This window comes from Gorilla gorilla, chromosome 4 (genome assembly GCF_029281585.2).
Source record: "Gorilla gorilla gorilla isolate KB3781 chromosome 4, NHGRI_mGorGor1-v2.1_pri, whole genome shotgun sequence".
Classification (NCBI taxonomy): Eukaryota; Metazoa; Chordata; class Mammalia; order Primates; family Hominidae; genus Gorilla; species Gorilla gorilla.
This window is the reverse complement of record NC_073228.2, coordinates 95,615,489-95,639,061: the sequence shown is the minus strand read 5'-3', so window position 1 is coordinate 95,639,061 and position 23,573 is coordinate 95,615,489. Positions and strand designations below refer to the sequence as shown.

The window sequence follows — 23,573 nt, the reverse complement described above, 5'->3', positions numbered from 1 at the left end:
ATGGGGGCCTTGTGGTAGTCACAGAGAAACACCATGTTATCTCTTAACTGGTTTCCATAGCACATAGTACAGCACATTTACAAACTCTGGCCCCTCAGTCAAGTTTTGAGGTCTTTGGAGGTGGGGCTAGTTTATCTGATCAAGAGCTTTTACTGTTCGTCTTTATCCTCTGTCAGTTCAGAACTGGTTCATTATGACTTTTACTACTCTTCCCTTAACTGCAATTAGAGAGACTTAGCCTGGATCTAACCTGACAACTCTCAGTCAGAGTTGTCTCATGCTGGGCTCAAATGTCTGGCCTTTTGAAGACCTTCCTCCAAAAGTCCTTATATATGCATTGTCTGTAAGGGTATGACTTAAGCAAGTCAGCTCTCTGAAGCTAAAGTATCTCCAAAAGGGATGATCTGAAGGTCGTATGCCAACAACACTCCTAGCACTGAGACCACAGTCCTTGAAAGACTACCTGAGTAGTGCACTCTCGTGAACACCACACCGTGCCTGCCATGTGCATACCCTTGCCTGAGTGGTCACCAAGGAGCAGGTGTCTGTAGAGGGTAGGGATGGAGTTTGAACATAGAGAAAGATTGTTCACACATATGCATTTCAGGCATTCGGCCATTGGTAGTAAAAGAAAAGAGGCCTTGGGCCAGGGACAGGGTAAGAGCTGGCTCTTCCTATACAGCTATGTTTGTTCACAGAACTTCAACAAGTTTGAGAATCCTAAATTTACACTTTATCTTCCAAGTGTAATTGTCAAGGCATAAGTACAGAATGCATTTTTAACTTGATTAATAACTTTTAAATATTTAGAAATGTTGTATATGGTCCTTTGTTTAAACTCTTGCCTCTGGTCCTGTAAATGTTAGGAGTGTGCTTGCGTTCTAGGGTGTGCTTTTGCTATTCTCCCAGCCTGCCCTTTGTGTCCCCTTCTCCTCCTCCTCCTCCTTGATGAACTTTAGAAATAGCTGAAAAAAAAAAGCGTCTTATGCCTGAAGAAACTTACAAAGAAGGGTTTCACATAGAATAGCTCCAGCATGAGAGTGATATTTGTCTACATTTCTAGAGTCTGTATTTACCCTCTGTAGTGTGCATCCTATGCTAAAATATCCAACCACAGTCCATAAACAGACACACTGCAGCTAGACCAATTGCTTTTACATTTTTAAATGTAAAATACACAATGCCAATATCCTGCCCAAAACCCTCCAATGGCTCCCGATTATACAGAATAAATCAAAAGTCCTTCTTCCCATGATCTCTAAACCCTACTTGATGTATTCCCTGGCCACATTTCTAGTCTCTTACTTGAAGTCCTATTACTCTCCCCTATAGTCTGTGCATTCTAGGAGGCTTGCCTTTTTGCAGTTCTCCAAAATCACTGCTTCTGCCACAGGACCTTTGCACCCGTCATTCCCTCTGCCTGGAGTGCTTTTCCTTCTGATGCCTCACTTCGTGGTTTCATTCTAGTTTCTATTGAAATGTGTATTTCTCTTAAAGGCCTTCCCTGACATCCTATCCAAAATACATCCTTTTATGCATTATATATTTATAGAACTTATCACTACTTCACCTTATATTACATATTTGTTCTTGTTGATTGCCAGTATGCCCTATTAAAATGTAAGCTCTATGAGGACAAGTACTTTGTTTAGCTCATGTTTGCATCTCCAAAACCTAGAACGTGCCTTCATATAGTAAATGCTCAGTAAATATTTATTGAATGTACATTTCGCCTCTCTTTCTTAATCACAGACATTGCCAGAGGGACATAGGAACAGTAAGATGTGGATAACCCTTTCTTGTCTGCATAAATTATCATGGGAATATCCCCAGCTTTGGGAATCAGAACCCCAGAGGCATTCAGACAATCCCAACCTATGACTGAGGGCTCAAATATCTTGATATCACAAGTTCCTCTTGTTGGAGAATAAAAAAAATCTATTTCTGTTGGTTTTCATAAAATTCCATTTGTATAAGATAAAAATAATTAGCTTCTGGACTCTTGGGGTTGAGAGGATAAAGAAACACTTTAAAAAGTACTGCTTGGAGTGGAATTGAAAATGGGCCTAGGACCAGGGTCAGAAAATTACTTGATATTTGGTAGCATTCTATATTTTCTTAATTATTTTATCTATGTGCATAAATCATTTTTAAATTTTAAAAGGAGAGATGGTTTACAATAAGATGAAATATTTTAAATATATTCTGAAAAATAATACATATTAAATTTGTTAAAATCTACTTTTTCCCCTCTGTTTCCCCTTACAAGTAAGGTAGCATCTTCATATTTTTAACAAAAGGACACTAACTCTTTTAAAACACCAAGATTCATTTTTGTTCACTAAGTTTCCCAAGGAAGTCAGAGACTCCTTGTTATATATCCTTCTTTCTTCTCATTCCAAGATCAAATAGTACATATTTACGTAGTTATTCTACTTTTATACTCTGCCTTTGCAGATTATCTAATCAGAAAATGCAAACATAATCTTCAGGATTAATTAGAAAAAAAAAATTTAAACCAGTAATGTATTCCAAGCACTTTGCATTTGATACCATGGAACAAAAGACTACAATATTTACCATTGATGAAAGACACGAGGTAATTGAACCCAAAAGAAAACAGTGAGTTAATAATTATAAAAATAATTATTTCTTCATGTGTGAGATTACTTATCCTAATATGTCTAATAAATTTAATTCTTAAAAACACATCCCATTTTTGCAAAAAATAGGAAATATATATGTATATATGTGTATATATATGTGTACGTGTGTATATATGTGTTCATGTGTATGTATGCATGTATTTGTATGTAAATGAAGAGAAAAGGGATAGAAGACATATTCATAAAATTGCTATGTTACCTCTCAAGAGGGAAATGGAGGTGGTAGGAAGAAATAATAAAAGGAGATTTCCATAATTTGCTGACCATAGTTCTCTGTGGTTTGAATTTTTAACAATGAGATATATTTATGCTTTGTGTAACATATATATGTATTATGTACATATGTATATGTTATACATAATACGTATAAAATCAATGACTATGTTTTAGAGTAGTTAAAACTAAATTTGTCCACAAAAAATAAAATAAAATAAATTAAAAAATTAAAATGAAATCATTTTAGGGCATTGAGAACTTAGTATTTAAACAAATACCATGGAAAACAATCCGAAACATTTAAAAAAATGAAGCATTTTCAAATGAATTAACAAATTTTTAATTCTTCTGCCTTTATGTCTAGGTCTCTACATTCATATAGCTATACGTAAAGTGTCACATACCTTTATCCCGTTAAAGCAGTAAAAATAGTGAAACCAAATCTAATTTCTATAATCTTATGATATTGCAATTCTTAGTCTATACTAAGGAAATGTGGGGGGGAGGGTTAATTAAGTTACAACTTTACGCACTTCTGACATATTTGTAACATATTGACTTCTCAGGGGAAAAAAGTATCTTTTCTAATTATCTTATTTTATCTTTCTAAATGGTAGAAAACTTTAAGGGAAATGATAAAAGTACCGATTTGTTCCTACCTTCCAAATCCATGAACTATTTCCTGAAACCTTGCTGATGGGCTCTCATGCGGAACATTTCCCATCAGTAGCTAGAAATTACCTTTCGGAACCTCCAACGTACTTCAGAATCTCAGGATGAATAATTAATGTAACTGCACTAACAGACCTTTGTAATGAGCACATATTTTATAAGTAAATAACTAATGTCCAATACCAAATGAATATCAATGGAATAGAGATTTCTGGGAAGCAGGCTTGGTGTTTTGTGTGAAGCCTGAAACTGACACCGATAGTCTAATATCCACAAACTTCCACTTTTATTAGTTGGTTTTTAGACCCATTTACTGAGTGGGTCAGCTTAGTTCTCATATTGGCAAATGCATGTTGTTTGTGGCTCATGAAAGAGAATGGAATTAGCTATATCATGTAACCACAGAAAGCCACAAATAATGTTAACTGATCAGCTGGCCATAAATTTATTCTTTTTAACTGTTGAATTATGCATTCAATACTCTGCACCTGAAAGCAGTTTTCTTCTCCTTTCCGGTATTTGTGTATTTGTGTCAGTCTTCTCTACTTTGTGGATCATTCATAGAGGATTCATTTTTACATTTTTACATTCATTTTTACATTCATAGAGGATACTACATGAATCACAAGCTTACAAATATATATACACATATCTATATAAAAAAAATTGTACAGCCTCACATGCCTGCATGACTGAGACATTTTTTCATTTAATTTAATATTTTTTAAAAGCCAGATTTCGTAGATTCTAATTTAAAGATCTTATGTTGCATAAAAGTAAATAGCTAAAGAAGTACTTATAGAATTGACCACTTTCTCTGGTAACCACCAAGGCAACAATACTTTCTGCATTACTGTTTTTACAAGATTAGTTTTACTGACCATCTCTAGATTGTTTTCAAGTGAAACTATTTCAAGTATTCATGGGTGTTAATTTTTTCCCTTAGGAAATCCAAATTATGTCTCATTTTCTATTTGCTTTGAGAGTCTCAAGTGAAGAGAAGGAACTCTGACTTTGTTACGATATTCTGTAACAGTTTTACAGAAAATATCCGTGAAGTGTGTTGGCCTAAGGCAAAGGAAGGCTATTAGTGAATGTAAAGAATCTAGCAGAAGGGCTAAAGAAACTGGAAGTAGTGAGGTCAGAGGGGTCTGAGCTCAGCTCTGCACAGCTGCTGAGAGAGCAGGGAGAGCTAACCTGACTTCCCTGCACCACAGTTTATTCGTGTGTAAATGGTAATAAGGATGTCTCTCTCTTGAAGCTGTTATTCAAATTAAATTAGAGTATTTAAAGTACATGACACATAGTAAAGAATCAATAAACATTAGTTCCCTTCACATCCTCTCTCCTTCCCTTGTCCAGTTAAAAATATCACATCTGAAACTTCGGAATACTGAAAAAAAATAGACAAATGAAATCGCATCAAATTAAAAAGCTTCTGCATGGCAAAAGAAGTGGCCAACAGAAGAAGAGACAATCTACAGAATTTGACAAAATATTTGCAAATCATGCATCTGATAAGGAGCTAATATACAAAAAATATAACGAACTCAAATAACTCAATAGCAAGAAAACAAATAACCTGATTTTTAGAATGGGAAAAAAAAAAAACCTGAGCAGCCCTTTCTCTAAAGACATCCAAACAGTCAACAAGTATATGAAAACATTCAACACATCACTAATCATCAGGGAAATGTGAATAAAAACTACAATGAGCTATCACCTTACACCAGGATGGATATTATAAAAAAGACAAAAGATAAGTGTTGACAAGTATGTAGAGAAAAGGGAATATTTGTACACTTTGTGGGAGTGTAAATTAGTATATCCATTATGGAAAACAGTATGGGGTTTCCATAAAAATTTTAAAAAAATAGCATGTGATCAAAGAGTTCTACCTCTGGGTATTTATCCAAAAGAATTGAAATCAGGATCTGGAATAGATATTTGCACTCCTGAGCTCGTTGCAGCATTATTCACAATAATCAAGATATAGAATCAACTTAATCAACAGATGAATGGATAACAAAAATGTGGTACATGTATACAACGGACTACTATTCAGCCTTAAAAAAGAAAAACCTGTCATTTGCAACAACATGGATGAACCTGGAAGCCATTAAGCTAAGTGAAATACAACAGACACAGAAAGAAAAATATCACATGATCTCACTTATATGTGGAATCTAAAAGAGTTGAACTCATAGCAGCAAATAGTAGAATGATGATTGCTAGGGGATGGGGGCTGTAGCAGGGAGTCATTGGTCAAAGGACACAAAACTTCAGTTAGAAAGGAGGAATAAGTTCAAGACATCTACTGTAAAATGTGGTGATACGTTAATAATAGTGAATTCTATTGCGTGAGATCTGAATATTAAGGCAACCATGTAGTTGTCTCCCTGATTCTCCTCTGTCTATACTTTCCCCTCATGGCATTTACCACAACTGTAATTTATTACTCTTATAACTATCTGTTTAACACATGGTGCCTCCACTAAGCTGTGACTTCACAAGGACCATGACCATTTCTGTCTTCCATCATTGCATCCCCAGAACCTAGCACAGGAACTATTGCACAGGAAGTGCTTAAAGAATGCTCATTGAATGGATGAAGATGCAAGCCTTTTTGTCTAAAAGCCCTAAGATCGACTACCTTTTACTTGAATCACGGATAGTCATTACTGGTACATTTCACCATGAAATACACAATTAAACACAATAATTAAACTTCAAGAAAAAAACAACATGAGTTTTTACCAATACATAATCAAAATAAAGTTCAATATTTCCATGTGTTCCAGATAGAATGCCTTCAAATGGTTTATTGCATCAAATAACATTGTTGGTCACTTTCAAAAGGTATACTGATTCTACTGCAATTATTCTACAGCTACTCGTGTGTGTAGGTTTTGCTGAAAAGATCAATTGGTAACGATCTTTCTATGGAAGAACATAAACATCATTCTTTGATTTGTTGCTAGAGCTGTTATTTGCAGAGCCTAAGGCTGCTTAAGTCTTTACTTTAAACTCAAGGTTTACCTGAAACCTTTACGAAAGGAGAGGGAAAACATTTACGATTGTTCCATTCAGTGAGTTGTCTGTTACTGACATTACTTTTATTAAACCAATTTTAATCTATTAAAAATAGTTTCAAAAACTATGATTGGGATTCTCTCAAAAAAATCGAATAAGTAAAATATTGATTACCACAGAGACCATAGCAAATGTGCATTTTATATTTAATGCAATTTAAGTGAAAACTCTAAAATTGTAAGGGAAACCTGTCCATTTTGCAGAGTTGGAAAAAGAATAAACTGCTTGAAAAACTTTGATACATGTAAAGAAATTACGTGGAGAGATGTTTGTTAGAATAGCAATGGTGAAAACTGCTAAGTAAAGGGAAATCACAGTAGTTAGACTTACCAGAACCAGAAAATTAATTTAATATTAATGTTCACTTACAGGTTTAATTTTAAACATGCTTTTAAAGCTCTTATATAGTAGGTCTTTACAATGCATCAGACATTCTGCTAAGCATCTTAGATAACTTCTTAAAATTTAACTCCCAATTTCAAAAATGATCCTACAATGTAAGAATAATGATGTTTATTCTATAAAGAAATTAGGCCCTGTTAACAAGCAAAATCACTAGGATCTTAAATTTCTTTCTTTTCAAAATTCTAATTATTAATTGCTACACTATATTGGCTGTACAACTTTATTAGTTAGACAATTCCAAAGTGAGAAGCATTTCATCAACAATTTTGAAAGCCCAAATTCAAAAACTTCTCCTTATAAGTCAAGTAAATCTGTAATTTAAAATCTGAACACAGAAAATCTAAGTAGCGTCAGCAAATATCTTTGTCACACTTGCCTTCTACAGTCCCTCTGGAGTAATTCAACAACCACTGCAAGCATACTGGCAGAGACTAGGGGATGTCTCTGAGATCCCTACTTCTATCCACATCTCCAAGGAGACCATGATCGAAACTCCTTTCTAAAAGGCAGATGACAGTCAAGGGAAAAATTACAAAGAAAAGGAACAGCTTCTCCTCCAAGGCAGAGATCTCAAATTTGTTGGCTTTTCTACAGAGTACAGTTAGCAAAAGTCAACAGAATCCATTCATCCACTGAACAGTGAGAGAAAATTCCTCCTAGGCACATGCTATGTGGAGTCCTTGGGCCAGCAGCACAGTCCCACTGGCCCCAGTTGTCCTAGAAGACAGCTAGCTGCTTGACAAAACTAAATTGCTCCCAGTCTCTGTGATGAGAGGACTAACTTTGGACCCTAAAAAATCTCAGACCAGAGAATCTTCTTCCCAACAAGTGAGAGAAGAGTGAGAGTTGGCCAAGTCTTTTTTTTTCCTGAGTTTATACATATATGTGTATATATATATATGTGTGTGTATATATATATGTGTGTGTATATATATATGTGTGTGTGTGTGTGTATATATATATAATTATACTTTAAGTTCTAGGTACATGTGCACAACTTATTACTAGCCTGAGAGAGTAGAAAGCGGTCATACAAATTGATAAATGAAAAAGAGCCAATACAAAAGTGGGCAATTTTAGGAAGCACATATTCCAACTATAAACAAACAAATGAAATGGTGTATAATCTCACTAATAGTCAGGGAAATTAAAATTTAAAAAACATGCGATGCAACCTGTCAAAATGGCAAAGTTAAAAATATTAATGCATGCTGCCAAGAATGTAGAAAAACTAGTACTTTCTATGCAATGGAGGCCATATAAAATGCTAAAAAGTTCTTAGAAAATAATCTAGTAATACCTATTAAAAGTGAAATTTCAAATATTCTTAAAAGCAGAAATTCCACTTTAGGAAACATATTGGACAACAATACGAGCATCAGAACATAGGAATATAGGTACAAGGATACTTTTGTGTTAAAAGAACACTGAAATCAGCTTGAATATCATCTATAGGAATACGATTAAACATGCTGTAGTACGTCCATTCCATGCAATATAAGCCAGCCACTAAAAGGAATGTTTTAACTTTATTAATCTGGAAGTCTATGAAAAAAGCAAAGTGATGACAATATGTAAAGTAAGATTTTCTTATTTAAAAACCTAAGTAAGTGTATACATGTTTGATACATTGGCATAGACATGAAGAAAGACGCAGAATATCACACATTGTACTATTAATGTAGTTGATTTCAGGGGAGATAGAAATAGACACATATGTGGAAATCATTATCTTTTCCTTTATATATCTCTAGATTTTTTATCTGGCACCAATGGGATATTATTTTGGAATTTTTTTAATTCAAAGAAAAAAGTATTAGATGAAATAACTATCAATATAACAACGATCTGACTTTATATGAATTTAAGTAATATTTAATTTCCAATGTTTCATATCCAAAATAACTAGATTAAAATGTATTAAATGGATTGCTATATTTCTATGATAAAAATGAAATATATCAATCATGTCCATATATGTATAATTTCTAGCCACACACTTTTTTGAATAAATGCTAAGGTTTATGCTATATTCTTTCAGAGTCATTTTTATCATCTCCACTTTTTAAAAAAGTTAAATAGTTAAATGGCAATAAAACAAAATAAATCAATTCTGAATCTAGAACTTGTGTTTGTACTCTCTAAAATCTATTGCTTTAACTTAATTTTCATGACCTGTAAGAGAAATAGCATTAAACATTAAAATGAAGTATTACTTTCACTTTCTTTTGTCCCAAAGGGTTTATTTTTCTCCTGAACACTATAAGAAAAAGTAGAGGGTTTCAATTGTTAGAAAGAATTGTTGGATCATTGTTAAGCTTTTAGAGATAATACTGTTTCTAGTTATTTTTAAGAAGGCTGAAATAGGAGAGCAGTCCTGGAGTATCAGGCCAGACACCAATTTGAACACCCTAATTAGAGAGAAACAATAAGCCCTGGATGAAATGCTTCCTCTGTGCTTTGAAGTGTTCAGGTTTCCTGGGTTAAGGAAACTTGCCATATCTGCAAACAAATGTATGGGAATCATATCCAGACACCTGTTGTACGTCTAGAAAAAAAAGAAAGAAATATTCAACATATCAGGGTCTTCATTCATTCTACCCTTCAACCATCTTCAATTTACTTGAAACCATTTTAAATGAAACCTGTCCATCTCATTCCCAGGAAATTAGTTTCAAAAAAATTGGTAGATGCTCTATAGAACAAATTATTTAATGTTTCATTTGTTTCTACTCCTGATTGTTTCTGATTACATATTAACTAAATGGCTGCTTCTTAAATTTTTGTTTTCTGATGATAACTTTCCCCATTCGATTGCCTCAGCACCTGTTTGGTCTGCTCTAACATTCTGATTCAAAAGCTGTACTCCTAAGTTAAAATACTCTCTACCCTATGCTCTCTATTTTAATTACCAGAATTTCCACATACTCTATGAGCTAGAAACCTTTGGATCATCATTGTCTTTCTTTCTTCCCCATCACCCACATTAAAACCCATTTATGCCTAGTATTCCATTATTGGAATGCTGAGCATGTGGGAGTTACTGCTCAAGGTCATCACCAAGGCCTGATCTCAAAATTCAAAAAATTGCAACCTCAGGCATAAATGGGTTAATGGATTACCATGTCCTGCATATCATTTGAATTGGTCTCTTTTATTTCTGTGTCCACTAATATTGCCTTGGTTTAGGTTATTATCACCTCTCACCCAAGTTAATGATGACTTTACTATTCTCCCTATTCGAGTTGCTTTTTATTATTGTTTATTTTCACTTCTGCCAAGTTTTCCATCTAAAATATTAATCTGATTCCATCTAAATGATATTTCAACACGTTTAAGACTCAATGGTCAGCCGGGCATAGTGGCTTACGCCTGTAATCCCAGCACTTTGGGAAGCCGAGGTGGGCAGATCACCTGAGGTCAGGAGTTCGAGACCAGCCTGACCAACATGGTAAAACCCCGTCTCTACTAAAAATACAAAAATTAGCCAGGTGTGCTGGTGGGCACCTGTAATCCCAGCTACTCGGGAGGCTGAGGCAGGAGAATTGCTTGAACCTGGTAGGTAGAGGTTGCAGTGGGTGGAGATCACACTATTCCACTCCAGCCTGGGCAACAAGAGCAAAACCCCATCTCAGGAAAAAAAAAAAAAACCTTCAGTTTTCATGTATATTCATTAGTTGATTCATTCATCAGTATTTTTAAGCATCCACTATTTGCCAACTACCTAAGTACATAAAGGTAAGAAACCATCTCTTTGCTAATTCACATGGCTCCCTGGGTTTTTTCATTAGCATCTCAGGCATACAAAGCAATAATATTCTTCTTTCCCAAGGCTGAAACTTAAAAACATAATAATATTCTTCTTTCCCAAGGCTGAAACTTAAAAACATTAAATTCAGTTATCTGCTTTTCTATTTTAAACCGAATTTTACTATGCTCTTTCTTATCCCTGCAAAATCATTTTAATATAGGACCTTCAGGTTAATGCCTAAGGAGCATACATTCTGTTTTAACTTAACTAACAATTATTACTAGAGATTGAAATGTGTGTTTCTGTGTGTGAGTTTTATATATTAGTATACAGACATATATATACACACATCTACATTATAATGTGTGAGATAGGGATACATATTTACATGTATGTTTGATATAAAATACTCCATTTGGCTGGGCGCAGTGGCTCATGCCTGTAACCCCAGCACTTTGGGAGGCCAAAGCAGGTGGATCACCCGAGCTCAGGAGTTCGAGACCAACCTAGGCAACATGGCAAAACCCCACCTCCACCAAAAATACAAAAAATTAGCCAGGTGTGGTGGCATGCACCTGTGGTCCCAGCTACTTGGGAGGTTAAGATGGGAGTATCGCTTCAGCCTGGGAGGTGGAGGTTGCAGTGAGCTGAGATCTTCCCACTGCACTTCAGTATGGGTGACAAAGTGACACTCCGTCTCAAAATAAACAAAAAAGTAATAGAAATACTCCATTTGAATAGGAGAAAGGGACAGAGTTCATATTGTTTCTGAAATTAATGAGCCTGACTGGTGTTCTCAGCTGGGCAGAAGGGCATAAAGATTTTTATAAAGGTGGGACTAAAGAATAACTATAGGTGGGGGCGGTGGCTCACGCCTGTAATCCCAGCACTTTGGGAGGCCCAGGCAGGCGGATCACAAGGTCAGGAGATCGAGACCATCCTGGCTAACACAGTGAAACCCTGTCTCTACTAAAACTACAAAAATTAGCCGGGCATGGTGGCAGGTGCCTGTAGTCCCAACTACTCAGGAGGCTGAGGCAGGAGAATGGCGTGAACCCGGGAGGTGGAGTGTGCAGTGAGCCAAGACCACACCACTGCACTCCAGCCTGGGTGACAGAGTGAGACTCCATCTCAAAAAAAAAAAAAAAGAATAACTATAAGAGTCAAATAAGCATCAAAGAAAATCTCCAAATGTCTTTAAATGCCACACTCTAAAGCACAAAAGAAAAAAAAATTGATCCAGAAAAAATACCTGTAAATAGAATGACCTTCTTCCTTTGGTTCTACCAGAATAAGTGCATTGACTTGCTGGATTGAGTTGTTTTATTGGATATGTAAGCACTGTAGAACATCTAGAACATAATGTTTGTTGCCTTAGTTTAATAGGTAGGTTACAATTTCTTAAGTAAGATGCCTTTGTCCACATCCGAGCCCCACCATTGTCCAGCAGTAAGACCTTGGCCAGTGAAACAGACCTCTTCATCCGGTGCTCTCTCATCGCAAAACAGGAATATTGATAGTACCTACTGCATAGAACCATATTAGAATGTGTGGTAGGCAAAATAACAACCCCTCTGCCAAAGATGTCCACATCTTAATCTCTGGAACATGTGACTCTGTTACCCCATATGGCAAAGGGACTTTGCAGATGTGATTAAGTTAAGGACCTTGAGATGGAGAGGGTATTCTGAATGAGAAAGTAAATGCAAAATGCATAGTGCAATATCCCTGATACACTGAAGTACTCACTAACTGTTCACATGGTAATGATGGATGATGATGATGCATGTCTATTTTGGTTCTGATAATTTCCAAAAATTTTGACTGTTGAAATTAAATTGAACAAAAAATCCAATATTTAATCATTTTACCTATAAAAATGATCGTTTCATACAGCTCAACCTAATATTTCTAAGCCTACTACTGGTTCATAGGAATAAAAACATCAGAGGAAGATGTCTGTGCCCTCAAAGTTCATCTCTGCAGTCCCTCTTCAATTCTAACACCTCATGAAATTGTTGTAAGGATTAAATGAAATAACATATGTAAAGTAGTAACAGGAGTATTTATAGCAGGCCTGAATACAAGTTAGCCATTATTATCCTCTTCAACCTGAGTTCCAGGAGAGCAGGAACTTCCTGTTTAATTCACTGCTGAAATTTTGCTCCCTCAACAGCACCTGGCACATTTTCAAATAAATTACTTACAAAAAGAATTTGGACCAAAAAAAAAGTCTTCAATGTTTCTTGTAGTACCTATCCAATATGCCTTTTTCTTAGAATTGTCATGTATTAAAAACAAAAATTTTTGTTGGATTAAAAACTATCACTTGGGTCTTCTTTTGTCAAATATTCTGTTTCTCTTTTGTTGCATGATTTTTCTCCGTCTGTAGCTTACTCGTTATTGGTATTTTTTGTAGCACCTAACTTGCGGGCTTAAGAGAAACTTGTTTTCAGACTACCTGATACAAGCAGCAATATCTTTTAACAAAGGTGTCTTCTTTCTGCCTCCCTCCTGGGTGAATGAAATACAGTAATCCACATCTGCTTTGTTCATAGCAAGCAGCGTGAGACTGAAGTAAAAATTCGAAGTTACCAAAAATACAGCAAGTGTTAACGGCCTACCAAATATACGTGTGCTTCCCCACATTTTCCTGCCTCCTTTTTATTAGGTAAAGACCCATGACCAATTAGTATGGTCTAAGAGAAAAAATGGTATGTGCTTCTTCCTGCCCAAAACATTTAAAAACCTATGTGTGAGGCTCCATCCCTGCCCTAGTCAAAGAGGCCATGTGCTTCAGACAGTGCATTCATAGGAAGCAGAGTCTCCTATAGCCTATATTCCTTCAAGGCTATTTAAAACAAAGCCCCACACACCCATGTTAGACTTGTAGCACAAAGGAAAAATAAACTCTGTGTCTATGTTAAGCCACTGAGATATTGGAATTGTTTGTTACTGAAGTTCAGCTTCTCACCTTGACCAATAAAAAGAAAAAAATATGTATCTAATAATTTAGTGATCCTGGCCTGATCATAGACAAAACATATTTACTTATCCTTACCCTTCTAAAAAACAATTATTTTCAAAAGAAGTTTTAAAAATTAGTTTGGAGAGAAGATCAGGGACATAATAAAATAGCAGGAAGCAAAGGAACTAAAGCATTGAATATGATAAATGGAAGAACAGCCATCAGAAATACAGTAAGACAAAAATTGAGATTTATGCTACTAGTTCATAACACACATAGAAAGAAAAGCAATATTCTAGGTTTCATAATGCCAGGGAACAGACACCCTGTTCAACATTAATGGATATTGTATGTTATTATGCGCTATTATTGCTTGTATTAGAATTCTAGACAGATGTTCACCAGCTGACAACATAACTCTTCAAGAATTTCAAATAGAGACCATCTGAGATATGAGACTGTGAAATAACATTCTACATCCGTGGGTCTCAAACGTTAGTGTGATTAAGAATCACCTAGGGATTTGGTGGGAAATGCAGATTCTTGAGACTTGCCTCTGGTCATTCTGGTACACTGTGCTTAGGGAGATGCCTCCAAACTGGCAGTTTTAGCAAGCATCCCTGCTGATTCTGACGCAAATGGTGCATGTATCCATACTTAAAAGTATCCTTTACTAGGAACAAGTTAGTAACTGGCTCTAACATAAATGTAAAACACCCTCCCACACATACTCCAACGATTGCTTTTCCCTACACATTTGTTTTATCAGGGTTAATTTCAATATCATATTAGACGTTTTTCTCCCTCTTACTTAAATATGTGTGTGTGTGTGTTTGTGTGTGTGTGTGTGTGATAGAAAGGTGTTCTTACACTTATGCTGATACCTAAATAACTCAGTAGTTTAAATGTGTATTTGGTTGAAGATAATCAAAAATATTTTTGTATGTGTTCTGTAAGAATGTGTTATTTTCATTTTTACCATCAGTGATGTCATATCTGAAACACAGGTTTCTTATTACTGTTTTAATTAGAACAATCTACAAGGATTGTTATAAGAATTAAATGAGATATTATATGTAGTTAGAAGAGTGCTTAGAATATAGTGAGCCTCAATAATGTCAGATATTATTAACCACTAGAACATAAGTTTCATGAGAAAAGAAACTTCCTATGTTTTACTCTTGCTGTAACTTTTGCTCCAACACATATATATATGATAAATATTTGCTGAATAATGGATGGATGGATGCACAGATGAGCAGAAAATGGTTTTATCACTGTCATCTTCTAAGGTTGACACCATTCAACAGCCCAAGTGTTTAACCTCACACCTGCTCAGATTAAGTTTCACTGTCTGTCTTCCCTTCCTTGCCCTCAACCCCATATCCTCAACACCCTTAGCTCAGGCATTTAGTCCTGCTCATCCGTAATTCTAAAAGGTCAGTGTTTCAGAGTGGCCTCCATTCAGAGTTCCCTGAAGTGAACTCTGTTATTGCTTGACCCCAAGATGTTGCTCAGTGGTACAGGATCTGTGCACACGAGGCTGAGAACTAGTGAGTCCATCTCTATGCCAGGAATCCAGGAGGTCATATGATCATTGTATTCCAGCTACTGAGTGGAATTCAACAGTCTCCAGTGGAAAACATACAATTTGTAAACTTGTATTTGGGCAGCATACAAGATGCTCCTTAGATCATGAGAGAACAGCAACCTGGCCGAGTAAGAGGCTGCCACATCCCCATCTGACATCAGAGTGTATCAACAAATATCTCTGTGCTGATAAGGGAATAATAACGTTGCAAGGAAAAGAAAATATTAGCCTAAATCTCTTTCAATCTCCTAAGATGCCAGGCAGATGGATTTTTAAAAATGGTAAAAAAAAAAATGTAAAGCCTTCAAAAATCATATCAACTGCATACTATCAAATATTACACCACATTGTTCTGACAAAGAAACTTTGACTTGCAATACAAGTTACAACACATCTGCTAGTAATTATTACGATGATTTTATTCCTTAATTTTGAATAATGGTTGTGTTCCTACCTCTTAAACCACACAGACATACATTGTACATGACATTAATGTTACATTTGTTTCTCATTATACACGTTTCTCATTAACAACTAATTAGTCTTGATTTTTCTCCTTAAATTATGTACTATTAAAAGAAATAGACCTTAAAAAATGTCAACAGCAGTCAAAGTCAATATTAAAGAAACAAACAGTTCTGGCCTATAGTTAACCTTACAAGCAGGAGGAAAAATTGACCACTCAAATTCCATGTTTAAATTAACCAAAAAAAGAGCATGAAAAAAAGTATGCTTTATACGGCATATATTTTTGTGGAGGAATAAAAAGAGATTAGGTGCACGGCAACTGGAATAAAACTGGATTATATTAGATTTGTGCCACCAATATGTTTTATCCCTGCTTCCTCTCTTCATAGTTAGAGACCTGAATGATGTATGTTTCTTGAACAAAACGACAAAAACATGGTTTCAATAAATCACCCTGCATTTAAACGAAAAAAAATGCTTAAAATGTTATTTTTAAAATCTGAAAAATCAACTGCCAAACTAAAACATCCTAATGTTGTCAAACAACATGCTAGTATAATAAAACTGGAGGAAAATGTTTCATTTTCTTTTCTTTGTTATAAACTCAAAAATGTTTGACACCTGTTAGAAATAAAGGATATAAAATGTATCCAGTCTTTAACACCTATATTTGGCTGCACTGAATTTTAAAATATAAAAGAAATCTAATGATGCCATGTCTACTTCACTAATAATTTTAAATAAGTCTTAAAACTCCCCCCTCATTATTTGACTAGAAGCAGAATACTTCTAATTGCTTACATGGCCTGCAGCAATACTGCATCATGGGAAGAGATGCCTACAGTTGTAAGGCTTCCTGCAGTGTGAGAAGGTAGAAGTTCGACACGTCCCCAGCTTTACCCTGCCCATCAAGGGTTCAAAGTAAAACAGTCCTGACACTGACCTCTGAAAGACCCAACAGCTAAAATAGCCTTAACAAGGTATTAACACTGCAACATGCTTCATAAACTGTTGCCAGCTGGAACATGGGCCAGGGAGGTGAGGCATGGGAGACAGAGACTGATGAAAAGAAAAAAAGAAGTCATTTCATGGCTGAAAGAGACAGGGCGACAACAGAAAATTAAAGAATACAAAGTTAGTGGAGTTTTTCTGTATAATTGTTTCACTGGGGACGAAGTGTAATATAGAACAGAGATCAAGTAATATATTACTACTCAAACCATTGGAACTATTTTATACCTTCTCTTTCATTGCATTCACTGTGTTTCCATTTGGATTTGGAAAAATGTAAAGCAGGGTTCTTACTGTTTTCTGTTGGCTAAAAAAAATTGAGACTTCTTGCTTTGAGAATATTTCCCAAATGTTTTAAGAGAGGGGGGAAGAGGAGAAGAAAAAAACCACCATTTGAACCCCTAAGAAAATAAAGTAGTCCTAATTCTAACAATGACCTAAATCTGTGTTTCTCAAGCTGTAATGTGCATAAAAATCACCTGGAGATCTTGCTAAACTGCAGTTCTGATTCAGTGGGTCTGAGATGGCACCTGAGATTCTATATTTCTAAAAAGGCCCCTGGTGATACTGACACTGCTGGTCCACAAAACCACACTTTGAGTAGCAATGACCTAAATTCCACTGCAAATCAGCAGAAGTTCCTAGCAGATGGAGCCTTTCAAAGAGAAATTGATAATTGGTCTGTTTTACTCTTAGGTGTTTAAGGTAGATCTAATACTTGGCTTAACTTTGTAATTTCTCAATTTCTCTTTTGCAAACTCTGGGCCTTATTTTCTTCATGTTTCTTAGCCACATTCCATGGGAACCATGGAGTATTTCATAATTGGTATTTGATTATTGTTTCCCTTCTGTCCTATATATCATATATAGGTTATTTGATTATTGATGAAACATTAGAAACTTATCTCCTCCTAACAAACTGGAAGAAGACAATTTCAGGCTGACTGATCAGATCACTCCCCTACGGGTCCCAGAAAATAATTGCATGAAATTGGGTAGTTACAGTAAAAAATTGAGGAACTGTAAGAAATGGGATGAGACAAAGGCTATGTCCATATGAATCCAAACATCCAGTCTTTTCACCAGGAATAAACACCAACCCAAATAAGTATTTGATAGGAAGTAGTAAAAACTAGTAACTGGTCAACCAAGCTGGTTTCTCAACCAGTTACTTGGTGCCATGTGGTCACAAACATTATGAGAAAGAGAGGTTGGGGGAAATAAGCCATTATTATTTTCATGTTCTTATTGTTATCAAAGATAAAGAGCTTTATTGTCATCAAAGATAAAGAGCTAATAGAGGCCATTCTGGAAAAAAAGCTGGTAAGAAAAGTATAGGACTTCATTAGAAACTAAATTTAGAAGAGCTAAAAAAGTAAGGAAAAGCAAAAAGCAAGGCATGCAAGCAATAGATAAAATGGAAAGGCTCCTTGCAATGGAAAGACTTTATCAGGGAGTCAGGGCTGTGGAGAGCGGAGAGGATCCGGGAAAAGGAAGGAGGCGAAGAAGTCACAGGTCAGGACAGAGACACAACATGACAGAACCATTGGAATGAAGGAAATAGTTGTAAAGTTACATTAACATTCTAAAATATCAAAAAGTGAAAACAGAATTCCAAAATTCAGAATATTTTATCCACAGTAAAATCTACATAATAATGTAAGGACTATAACAGGAAGGAAAAAGATTTTTTTCCTTTTGAGAAATCTTCATCACATAATTTAGGCAATAAAATTCTGTGGATTTTAACAAAGCAAGATATCTTTGAATAAAATGGCATTCATAAAGATAGCTGAGCTTCCTTCTATTACACTCAGTGAGACCATAAAATCAGAAGAATATCTCACCAACACCTTATCACCATGAAGATATACTGTTCTCATAAATGTAGACGGCAGTAGTCAGAGGACACTGTCTTATGTCTGCTTTCTTTTTATTAAAACTACAATTTAAAATACTATCAAAAATGGACAACTAAAGTCTAGATCTAAAGCTGTGGCTACTTTTGAGTGAATTAGTACATTCTTAATCCAAAACTAAAAATATTAACTCTAAATAGATTTACTGGAAGTTACCTTATTTTTCTATGTTCTGCAAAAGGAAACACAGTAGAATAAGAGATCTATTTAGGATAAAAGCACTCCATTTTTTAACTCCCCCCAACCACCACTATCATCATGTATCTCTTCATCTCTTCTTCTTAATCCACTTTTTCACTGAAAAAAAAAAAAAAATCTGAAAAGAGAGGGCTGGGAAGAAGGTGCAGCAATTTAACTTTAGTCTTACAGTGACATCTAGTGGTGATAAACGGTTATACTAGCGAATGTGTTCCTATTTAGTATAAAAGTAGAAATTGCTCCATTAAAAATGATAAGTTATTTCAATGAGGATCTTCCATCTCTATGTAAGTGTGGGAAGACCTTTACTGATTGCTTCTACCACTCTGTGTGTCCCTTAGGTGATTTGCTTTTATACTGTTTAACACCCATTTGCTGGCTTTTCTGTCTTGCCTGCGTAAGGTGAAAAGATACAAGATCAAGTCTTGTATTTGCTGTACTCAGGTTCTTTACCCATTCCTTATGCTATAAGTTAATAACATAGGTGATTCAAAATAATCGTTCACGCTGGGTGCGGTGGCTTATGCCTGTAATCCCAACACTTTAGGAAGCTGAGGCGGGCAGATCACCCGGGGTCACGAGTTGGAGATCAGCCTGGCCAACATGGCAAAACCCCATCTCTACAAAAAACACAAAAATTAGCTGGGTGTGGTGGGGTGCGCCTGTAGTCCCAGCTACTTGGGAGGCCGAGGCAAGAGAATCGCTTGTACCCGGGAGGCAGAGTTTGCTGTGAGCCGAGGTCGTGCCACTGCTCTCCAGCCTGGGTGACGGAGCCAGACTCTGTCTCAAAAAACTAAAAAATGTTTTTTTAAAAAATGTTGTTCAGCATGTGAGCAAATATTTTACCACACACAAAACCAGCTTAATAGCAACCTCATTTTACTTTCTTCTTCCTCCAGAGCAACTGAACAAACCCGGGGACAGATCCCTAAGCCTCTTCATGCCCAGCCTTTCTTTCCTTGGCTTCACAATATTACAGATGCTAAGATCATGAAATTTGAATTTAAATAGACCTAGATTTTATTCTTATCTCCTAAATGTGATCTATGTGACCAGGAAACATTGTTTAACCTCTATAAATTTTAGCTATCTTACTGATGAAATGGAGCTAATCCTTACCTCATAGAGTTTTCGGGGGATTAAATTGGATGATGCATAAGAAGCACCACAGAGCTTGGTCCGAGGAGATTGTTTAATGTGTTTGGTAGTTTGCTTTGGTGACTTTCTTCCACTGAATTCACAAGCAGACAAATATCCTGCCAGTTCCCAAATATTCAACGTATATGCCAAGCTGTGTAACTTTACTCAGTTTGTAACTTTACACAGCCAAGCTGCTCCCTTTGGTTAGAATACCCTTTCTTCTGGGCCCAGCTGAAGTATATCCTCTCCCAGAAAGAAAGGCTGCCTTAATAATAATGTCTCTTACATTTCTCCTTTCTCCAGTTCCTAAAGCAGCTATTTGGTTCTTGACATGACCTGCCTTGTTTCACTAATACCCCTTCCAACTAGATTTTACACTGCTTTAGAGCAGGACCGAGGGTCCAGCACTGAGCAGTTTCATATAATAGGTACTCAGCAGACACCAGCTGTTTATAATTTTGAAGTTTGGAAGTTGCAAAGTTCAGGTGTATGGCATTCCCTTAGGCAAGGGTATAAAATGGCAGCTTCTCAGTCCACCTTCAATCCACAGATCAATTTTCTTTGATGAAACCATGGTTTTCAAATATCTGACGGTAAATGAATAGACATTTTCCAGTCATTATTAGTGGAAAATCTTCTCCTTGACCCCTCGTTTCCATATAAAGATGCCTTCAGGTAGCATCCCTAGCCTCTTGCCTCATTTTATTTACATGAATTAGGAGTGATTAATTTGATTAGTGGGTGGTGTTCACTTATTAAAAACTATAAGGAATGAACATCAAGGGTTTTTCTTTCCTGTCTGCCCTGAACCAGTGCCAACCAGGGATCTGGGTAAACGGAACTCATGGGATCACCTGAGGCACTATCCCAAGTGATAGCTAGCGGCAGGGGAGATGTAGCAGGTATAGAGGAGGAAGGACAATGGACTATTACCAAACCACCTTCTCCAAAAACTTTCTCACGAAAAAAGTTTTTATCTGCCTAACCCTTGCATCTATCTCTCAACTCAGGCAGAAGAAGCGCATCCAGTTAGCCTTTCTAAATCCTGACAAGTCACATCAGCACCACCACTCTTCCATCTTATACTTTCTGCTTGCCTAAAGACTCTTGAACCAAATATCAAATTTTAAACAAAGACAGGATCTGACCCTACCTTGTATGACCCTGACTTACTCACCTCGGCCTCATCTCAGCTCTCATTTCACTAAAAACTATTTACCAAAACAGGCAGTCAATCCATAAGGCATAGGAGACCAACCTGACTTTTTAAAATATTGTGTTAAAATTTATCTTGATTTCTGAATTGTTCAATGTCTCCTTATATTTTGCATCTGAACACCTCACTCTCCTCCCCTAGTCCCAGCTCCTCTGAATTGTAACCTTCTTCTCAGGGACCTTTCCAGCAAGAGGTTAAGTAACAAGCTCGAGGAAAATGAAGCCAGCACTTTTAACTCGTAGTACCTCCATGGCAAGAGAAATTTTTTTCTCCAAGCATTTGGGCATAGGGTACAAGGAAGGCCAGAGTTCTTCCTTAGAACGGGACTGGTAGAAAGGAGTTCCCACTCCTCAGGGACTGCTGAGTCTGGAGCTAGGTCTCTGGCGCTACCAGCAGGCATCTTCTGCATCATTTGAAAAAAGCTTGTGTGCAGAACAAAGCCAATCAGAGACCAGCATGATAAAAGCTAGATAGAAAGAGAGAGTCCAGAGGTACTGAGACCCTTTCAGCATCCTAGTTTCCCCAACAATTCCTTCAGGCATGTGAACTAGTGGAGCTGCAAGAGCCACCATGTTTCCTTTCTGCTCAAGGTAATTTGAATTAGGTTTCTGTTACATGTTTCCAAAAGAGTGTTGATCAATTTCAGGATCCCATCTCTAAAAGTTCTTTGATGTCTATTATTATCATCCAAAAAAAAAAAAAACTTTTTCCTGAATTCTGTTGGCTGGTCTAACCTGAAGACCTTAACCTTCAGGATGGTAAATATTCCTATATGGAGAGCTAAGTATTGTCCCATGACAAACGGAGGAATGTTTAATAACATGACACATTTCGTATGACCCGAGATGCCTGTGGAATTAGAGCCATGCGCGGCACAACGACACTTCAGTCAATGACAGACAAGATATGACAGTGGTCTCATAAGATTATAATACTGTATTTTTACTGTTCCTTTTCTATGTTTAGATCCACAAATATTTACCATTGTGTTACAATTGCCTACAGCATTCAGTACAACATGCTGTACAGGTTTGTAGCCTAGAAGCAATAGGCTATCCCACATAGCCTAGGTGTGTAGTAGGCTATACCATCTGGGTTTGTGTAAGTACATTGTATAAAGTGCATGTGATGAAATCATCTAATGACACATATCTCAAAACATATTCCCATCACTAAGCAGTGCATGACTGCACTAGAAATCCATCACAACTTTTCATTCAAAAACAGCCCCAAAAAAGTTAGGAACTAGTTGAAGTTTGTAATTCGTGTCCTAAAACTTCTTTCTAAATTCCTCTATGTATTTTCAAAACTCCCTCTTAGACATACTGTGCTTCCAACTGTTCCTTGATATGCTGGATTTCAGCAGAGCTTCCAGAATGAGAAAATGACGGCAAGACATCTAGAATTCCTTCCCCAAATACCTAGGAAACTTAATAAACCTAAGAGCAGGGAAGTTCTACTTGGAGTGAACCCTATTCCAGAAAATTTATCTCAATAAAATGTCAGACACCTCACCCTACTTTTTCCAGGGAAACTGGGACTCGAAGCTAATGGGGTCACAGAGAGACTGTTCTTCCAAGGGATCCTGGCCATTTCTGGGTTCTCTGAGTAGCTGATTCCTTGAGCCTACACAGATGACAGGACATTCAGATTCTAACTGTGAGCAGAAATGTATAGAAGATGAATCCTGATTTTTTTAACTTATCATAAATAAGATTGCTTTTAATCACTCAATAAATCATCTTACATAGCTAGAAATCTATAAACTATTATTTTTAAATGCCTAAATTTTGTCTAAAAAGAGGGTGTGGTTTTGTATTGTCACTTGTAGATCACAGCAGGACAGGGTCCAGAGGGTTTACCCCGTCCTCAGCACTAAGATAAGCCGTAAAGGGACTTTATAAGACACAGGTTACTCTTTAGAAGCTTAGAGCAAATAAATGTTTAAGGCAGAGGCTGAAAGCACGGGGCATAGTCTATAGAAACTCTAAGTGAGGTGGGAGGGCTGCTGTGTGTAGGTTGTACCCTGCTGGGGTGGTGCTGAAATCTATCCTTTATCTTCTGACCAAACCATGAGTCCTGGAACCACTTTCTAATTGCTCCACCCAGTGGGGGCTCCCTTTTGCAACTCCTCCAGGAAGAAGCAGAATGAATTACAGGACTCCCTAGAGGACAACAGATCCTGGATTTGAAGTTTCTGCTCTCAATAGTACAACCAAAGCAAGTGGGTAGAACCATGGGGCTTTATGTCCAAATGAG

The 23,573-nt window shown here is 36.5% G+C and overlaps 1 long non-coding RNA gene across 1 annotated transcript in view; it reads right to left on the bottom strand.

Moving 5' to 3' along the window:
* The window catches only part of LOC134758567 (uncharacterized), a 59,166-nt gene that overhangs the window by 8,826 nt on the left and 26,767 nt on the right, over positions 1–23,573 (bottom strand). The window lies entirely within an intron of this gene.